Source organism: Molossus molossus, unplaced genomic scaffold (assembly GCF_014108415.1).
Source record: "Molossus molossus isolate mMolMol1 unplaced genomic scaffold, mMolMol1.p scaffold_m16_p_14, whole genome shotgun sequence".
In the NCBI taxonomy this organism is placed as follows: domain Eukaryota; kingdom Metazoa; phylum Chordata; class Mammalia; order Chiroptera; family Molossidae; genus Molossus; species Molossus molossus.
In genome coordinates, this window is record NW_023425349.1 from 15,115,117 (window position 1) to 15,123,567 (window position 8,451).

The following is an 8,451-nucleotide window of genomic DNA, read 5'->3' on the forward strand; positions in this document are numbered from 1 at the left end:
TTGTCAGCTCTCCTAAAGTTGTAGCCCCTAGAAGTAACTCGACTCTCAATCTGACGTTCTTACCTCAACTTTGATCCAGTCCTCAAACGCCTGACCTGTCTTCATTCAGGTCTCACCTACTGAAGTCCCAGACACCTCCTCCGCTCTTTCTCAAGGAGGCTGCCTGCCCTCCACAGGGTGTCCCTGGTTCACATTTGCGTGGAGCCAGTACCGTGTCCCATTTCAAACCATCTGTTCCCATTAGTGAGGGAAAAGATTCCGCACCTTACCTCGGTTTGCTCCTAGCTACCCTATTACCAACACCCCACAGAGCGAACGGTCTAGTTACGTGGTGGCAATGGGCAATAAAAAGACCTTCATTGGCACTTAGAGTACTTTACATCTAAAGAACTCCACGTAGTTTTAACACATTCATCATGTTTAACAATAGCTCCTGTAATCACGGAGTCAACCTGTGAATACGGGCGCTGGGCTGGTGGCAAGGAGCATTGCGTTCTGGCCACAGTTCAGCGATGTGACCTTTGCTAAGTCCTTCCTCTATGGGCCTCAGGTGCCCATCTTTTTAAAAAAGGGAAAAAAAATATGGACCAAATCCCCTGAGTTAATTTTCTAGAGAAAGGACTTACAAGGGCATCCATACAAAAATCGGGTTACATTTCAAATATCCTTGGTAGGATCAGAATAACTGACCATTCAATTCCAGAAGGTTTGGGGAACAGAACAAAAGAAAGCTGCCTTTGAGGCATTTGTCCTCACTGAAGCAAGTCCAAAAAGTCATGCATGTATCTGATCGCTCTCTTTTTCAATCTCTCTCCTTCCCTTCCTCCCTCCCTCCCTTGTTCCTTTCCTCTTCATTGATGATGAAGCTACTGTAACATAGAGAACTATAGTTCTGGATACTGAGCAGACAGCCATAGAGCCAGAGGCGTACATCCAGCATTTCCCATACTCCCACGGGCCTTGCCTGCATTGCTTTTTCTCTTTGAGACTTGATTTTCTTATCAATGAAATGACACTCATAATACTTATTGATAAAATTGTTGTGTGGGTTAAATAGGGTGAAATATTTAAAGAGCTAATATAGTGCCTAGCAAAAAAGTCCAATAAAAGCTGCAATGGGAAGGTCTAATTAAACAACTTTTCATTTCTATTCTTGGAGGCAATCAATAGAGGAACTGAACATGGAGTCAGGCAGACCAGACTTTAAATCATGGCCATGGCATCTACTTAGCACCTCTGTACCTACGCTTCCTCATTTGAGAAAGGAAGATAACTCTTTCTAGTGGGGCTGTTGTACATGTGGAATGAAGTAATGACTCTATAACATGTCGTATGTGACAATAATCAGGGTACATCCTTGATAAAGATTGGACACTATCGTTATCATTGATTATGCATTCGTTCACTCATTCACACTCTACGTAGTTTTGTCCTACAAATACTTCCCGAGCGCCTACCTCTAGGTGCTGGCTCTGTGCTGTGTGCTGCACACATGAAGATGGGTACATTCCATGTGCTTCCCCAGCATGGGTGTCCAGTCAGAGAGCAAAACAAAGAAGACTTACAGATATTTCCAATCCACTATGCACAAGGGCTATGGAATCTCAGAGAAAAGAATTTTAATTTACCTGGGAGTATATTCAGAGATGATTTCATCAAGGGGATGAGTAGGTTGAGCCAGGAAAGATGAATAGCTATGGGTAGGTCAAAGGAGGGTAAGAAAAGATAAATGTGTTCTAGGAAGATGAATATCACAAAACAGTGACTCTCAAATTTTGTCTCTCATTAGAATCACCTGGGGAGCTTTGAGAATCGTTGATGCCTGGGTCCCTCCCCACACCAATTAAAACAGAATTCCTGGGGGTGGGACCCAGGCACCAGTGTTTCTAGAGTTCCCCCGGTGATTTCGACGTGCAGCCAAGTGGGGGAACCACTGGATAAAGTATGTCAGCATAATTAGTGTGTGGATGGAATGTGTACTGACCTGGAAAAAGCAGAGGCCAATAGGATGGACCTAAACTATAGGACAGTGAGTTTGGACTTGACTTACACGTGGTGATTAGCCATTGGGGGATTTAAGAAGGGAAAACAGAATGGTCATATTTTTAGAAAGATCTCTTTAGACACAACTTACTATTGCATTCTAGGGGAAGCAAAAGTGAAAAAAAAAAAGTAATGTGCAGTCTTTAGAAAGCATATAAACTATAGATTAGTCTAGAGTTACCATGTTTTATTAACATGAGGAGTTTATAAATAGGTTGATGCCTGGGGCTCTCCTCAGACATCCAGAAGAAGTCCTTGGGATATGGGACTTTAGCACTTGTACTTTTATTAATTTCTCCTAAAAGAATTGTGGACACCTGCCAAAGGACTTTCATAACCATGTTACAAATGACAGTCAGTCATTGAGGCAACAAACATTCATGACCTGCGTGTGGATCAGGCCAGGTCAGTACCATGGTCAGTTCTTGGACAGATGGCTGCTAAGGCTCCCAGACTTCTCATCTTTGGCTTTTCTCTCCTTGCCTTTCAACATGCCAGGTGCCCACAACTCCACCTGTCTTTATTTCTATCAAAGGCAGCACTCCCATCAAAAACCGAAATGTGCTGCTGATCCTTTACAGAGTGAAGTCACTGTGTCTGAATCCGGGACACACTAACTGTGGAATGGAAGTGCTTGTCTGCTGTGAAGACAGCTGTCAGGCCCCACAGGCCCAGGCTGTGCAGGGGAACCTCCTTTGGCTGCTGGTGGGGGTGATCACTCACTGCGTGGACGTCGCAGCAAAGCAGCTCCCATCTTGCACCACCAGGCAGAGCAAGGACAGAGCAGCTCATTCAGCAGTAGCCTAGGCAGCTAAGGCCCACACTGACATGGGCATACCTGACCCGATATTTATGGGGGGGGGGGTCGCAGGGAGAGAGGTGATCTATCTTGACCCTAATAAACAGATGCCAACAAGAAGGGAACAGGCAGCCATCCCAAACCTCCAGCTCACGGTTTCGTTAAGGAATCAGACTTCTCTGAGCAAGGAGATAGCTGTGTTCCTATGACTCAACAGTGACACCCAGTGACTCTCTCTGTCAATCCCAAGTGGCTGTTCCCGAAGGATCTCGGAGGGAATCTATTTCAACCTCTGTTACTGAGCACCGAAGCAGCAGCAGCAATCACATCAAATTCAGTCCTGAATAAGACAAACACAATAATAAATCCCAGTTTGCATTAACATAATCATCTAACTGTTGAAGCATATTCCTGTCCCCTGTAGGGCCATGTCTGATGCCAAACATAATACCTCCATGTAGGATTGTACCTAATTGACTTTGGAGTCACATGGAAGTGATTCTCTCCTTTACATCTTTTGTTCAAATTCCATGGCCCCTTGTTTCCTGTCATTTTGAAACACACACACACACACACACACACACACACACACTCCCTTAGGTCCATGGAGATCTAGACTTTAATAATGAAAATAAGACCCCAGAGACAGAGAGGTAACACCATCACATATTGGGCCAGCCAATCTGGAGATGAGAGAGAGAGAGATAAAAACGTGTGGTGTAACCAGAAGGAAGTGACCAGCATAGCCATAGCCTCATGGTCCCCAACCACAGCACAGGGATAATAAGAGGAACTGGGACATTTAGCTTAGGAAACAAAACTTCATGGAGTATAGAGAAGAGTACGGATGGCTTCCTTCCCGACTGGATGAGCAGGCGCATAAAGAAGAGATTATATTTGTTTCATTTGGTCCCAAAGGGCAGGAAGAAAACCAATGAGTGTGAATTTGGGGGAAACTGCTTTCCGCTCCGCACAAGGAAACACTTTATAACAATGGGATCTACTGGGAAATGAAAGAATTTTAGGAGGCAGAGAATCTCATGTCATCAAAAAAGATAGCCCGGATATATTTGTTATGATAACTCCAGCTGAAAAAAAAAGATATACCAACCGAGAAGGGAGTGGATACAGGAAGTTACCTGAGCAATTGTAATAAGTAAAAGACAATGAGAGAGGTGGTCAAGACCGCAGGGCGCAGGGGATAGGGGGCTTGTTGAAATCGTTCTCCAATTACGATTTTTTTTTTCTAATCAGCATGTTTCCTTCCTAATTCTCATCAGACCCCCTTGTCTGTTTCTCACCCTAGTAGTGAGCAGAAGATGCTTGCTCTCTCTGCCTCTGTTCTCATATCCACCCCATGAAAAAAGACACTCCCCTACCCCACCTCACTTCCGTCCGCCAGCTTCCCTCGCCCTGATAGCTCCTTTCCCAACAGGACCAGGAGAGACTTACTGTACACATGAACCCTCACAGGCACACTCATTTTCCATCAAGGAGCTGAGAAGGCACAGGCACACGGGGAGGGGAATGGGCCCAGGGAAAGGCCAGAGCACTCCATTTCCCCTTCAAATATCAGATGCTCGGATTCATTCTAAATCGTGTTGAATATATCTCCCAGGTTCACTATTCTTATTATTCTCCGCTGCGCCTTATCCTATTCTGACGATGGATGATGGATAATAGCAAGAGAGAATGTAAAGAGAAAACGGAAATGATGGAAGAAAAGATGCAAAAGAAAAACCATGGAACAGGGAAGGTTCAGTGTAGGGTGTAGTCTGATTCCATTGTGGGTTGGCCTCCAAGGAGAAAACGTAGAAATCAAACAATGCGAGGCTTCCTGTTCTAAGCCGAGGTGTATCGGTTAACGATGCGTCTAAACTGGTAGGAAAGGTCAGGCAGCTGGAGTCTCTGAGAAGTAACTAAGCAGGTCACCAAGGCTCAAGCCGGGCAAGCTGGAGACCAGGCCAGTCTTCAGAACACACAGGAATGCAAAGCCAGGCATATGCCTGACCCCAATGCATGCCCACTGGGGTCCTTCCAACCACGGGGAACAGCCTGCGCTTTAGAGACATATCCAGACTGAATCCCAGTTTAACCCCTGATCAGTTATGTGAATGGAGTCAACTCAATCTCCTTTCCTGAGCCTCAGTTGCCTCATCTGTAAAATGGGGATATATATACACTAACAAGAACATATTAACCTGACTCTCAGAAGAAATCTTGTATGTAAAGTGCCTAATGCAATGCCTGGCAAACTGTGGATGTTCTTTAATAATAACTGTTAATATTACAAGGCACACACGTGGGAATTGGGGAGGAATGGGCCATGGAGCACACCCCAACGAGCCTGTGCATTTGTGAACGTGGTGGATATTAAAACTTTCAGACTTATTTCCCATATATGCGTTGCCCTGTTAAAGCTCATTTGACAGATTAAAATCTCTTGATATTGACACTTGGTTGGATAACACTGAGGGATGCAACGGCTGGCGCACCAGACACCCACTTATTTTCCCTTTTCGTGTTCTCTTACTCCATCGTTTCCCTCTGGTCTTTGCAAAAGCAACCCGCTGTACGCAGGTGTGGCCTAACGGCGTTCGATTGCAGCTACACTGGCATCTGTTCTTTCTCTTCCCCAAGCCTCACCTGCCTCCCTCCCACGGGAGCCCTGCAGAAGCCTGAGCCACCACTCAGCTGCCTGCACACGCTGGGGCGCGAGGAGGTGTTAATTCGTCCTGGGGTAACCTCGGACCAAGGCGCAGGAGCTAGGGGGTGCATGTTCCCTTTTTCTAAGACATTTCAGAGGCCCATTTTATACAGTTCCTCGCAACATCACCAACAGGACTAAGCTCCAGTTCTCCAGGATAGTATCCAGCTTAATACCCTTTGGCTTGGCTTCTCTCCCTCTTTCTCCATTTTTGCAGCTTCTTAGTCCTTCAATCCTGTGCTTTTCCTGTTTCATTTTTCAAACCCTCCACTCGTATACTGCAGGATCAAATGATCCAAATAAGCAACCTCCTCAAAGCCCTTGTCTCAGACTCCACTTTTTTGGGGCATGCGAGCTATATCAGACTGAAAGCAGTAGCAAAAAGTCCACAGTTTTGGCTCAAAAGAGCTGGGAAAGACTTCAGAGATAATCTAGCCAGTTGTAACTGTGCATGGAAGGTGAGGCAGAAACAAGTCAGTAACTTTTTCAAAGCCACAGACCTAGGTATCTTCACGCCAAGGAGAGACCAGAATGTGAAAGAACAGTTGGGGAGTGGAGGAGGGAAGGGGAGACTAAGGAGGAAAGAAAGGCAACGTCTTCTGGGCAGGGAGAGAGAAGAAAGAACAGGCCATTAAAACATGTCCGCACAGTGGGGATGACATGTATTGAATCTACCCGTCAGCAGAGTGGCGCGCAGCACCCATCCTGATAAATGCCAGGTCCCCTTGCTGACACTTGATAAAGGTCCGATCCAGCAGGCAGCAGCACCCAAGAACGGGGTGACGGCGCTGCTTGCTATTCTAACCCCCATTGCTCACGAGCATGTGCCATGGAGCAGGTGCTAAATGAATGTTAGTGGACTAATGGGCCACGTGCGGAGGTAAGACTCCTTCAGTGTGCTCAGCCTACATGCACACACCTAGCATTGCGTGTGCCCTTGCCTGTCAACCTGTATATGACTGCACGTCTGCACCCCCTTCTTTCTTCTTCTTTATTATTTTTTGTCAGTTTATTAAAATGTAGTTTTGGGTGCTCGTACCACAGTGTGTGCAGTGACGCTTGAGTTCTGTGTATACCTCCATTTCTGGTTCCTCACATCTTGGACAAACCGGTTACTCCAAATCACACATCGCTGCCTCCTCACTTTTCTGACATAGAGGATTTGGGGCTTGTTGCATGCTTATTTATGCAAATGTGCTTACCTCCCTCTCCTAGTCCCACATCACCTTTATTCTTCTTATTGTTGTTGTTGTTATTATTATATTGATGCTGCTTTTCACAAGTTGCACATTTTGAAAATCAGTTCTCATGTTCATGTAGAGGAAAACAAGAGTGGGAACAGACAGACAGAAGCAACCTGTTCAGTGCCACGTGCAGGCACCGTGCTGCTTATTAGTGCCACACCGATGGCAACAGGCTTGCCTGGGTTTGGAGGGATCAAGATTGTTATGACAGGAATTCGTCTTCATACTTGACCCCCGTCCCGGGAGTAAACACCTTGACTGATTAAGGTAGGCTTGAACCTGAATTGATTTTCATTCTGAGGGCTTTCAGGAGCAGCGCTGCTCAAGTGTTCCTTAGTGACAAAGTGCTGTGCTTTGTCTCATGGAGAAAAATGTCGAGCACTGAATTTAAACTTCTTCCGGTTAAAATTGTACATCATTTCTTTGGTGGCCAATTATACTAGACGTAGTCTGGTGCCTGGCCCACCAGTGCCCGGGAGCTCTTACCACAGGTTACGTTACTTGGCCACTGTTTTATCTCTACTGTGAGCGACAGGAATAGGGGGCCACGTCTGTTTCTTTCACAACTATATCCTTACCCCTTGGCGTGGGACCCAAGATGTTTGTTTTGGGCTTTACGTGGCCTTGTGTTGCTTTATGTTACCTTGCATTGCTTTCTGATCAGATACATAAATATACTACACAGTGTGAATCTATTTTGCAATGGTATGCAAATGTATATATTGTTTTGCACAGGGAGTGGAGGGATGATTTATTGGCCAATGCCTCTTCGAACTGAGGGTCTCTGACTGTGACTTCGAGGTCACCGCAACGTGTAAAAGAGAGATAAGATGCCTGTGGCCTCTTCAACCCGCCAGCTCCATTTTTATATGATAAATTGGGGTTTGGGTAATATTTTATTGAAGAATGAAAAGTCATGGGTTATCAAGAAAATACTTAAAAGGACTAACTCCAACAACCTCATTACATAATGGAAAGCAAGACGGGCGGCACACGGTCCCATGTCCCCAGACTCACTGCCAACCAGGAGAAACATTCGGATTCAAACCAAGATCCACTGATTTGGAGGTTCTTGGGATAATAACTTGCTCTTTCTCCTAATCGATTTCTAGTTTTCTTGGTCACTAAATAACCAAGGCAAAATGCCTCTTCTATTAATCCTATCAGTCTAGGGATTTGGGTATGTTCCCTTCTCTTTGTTCTATCTCTATTTCAACAGTCTTACCCCACGCGGACCTTTCATTGTAAGCGACATTCAATCCTCATTGGCTACAGTCTGAGACACGTAACAACTCAGCTATAAATCAATTTTACTCACGTAACATTTCCACACACAAAGCTCCCTTATTTCCCGTGATTTATACACTTCTACTAGTCCCCCTCCTTTTCCGAACTCTCAGCCTTTGCCTGTTGACAACTGTTAGGAATCTCAAAGTCGCTGTTGTCAAGTGCCATCCTGCGGACTGACAGAAGTGTCTCTACAAAGAGAATCACACTGAGGAGAACCAGCAACAGGACCGCGTTGTTTCCCGAGCTACCGGGGGAAGCGGCGGAACAAAGTCACGGGAAGACCTGCCGTGCCGCCGTTTGTGCAATGATTGTGCGCCCAGAGAGACGACAGACACAGAACCGCAGCAAGTACCTCCTGAGTGTTTACG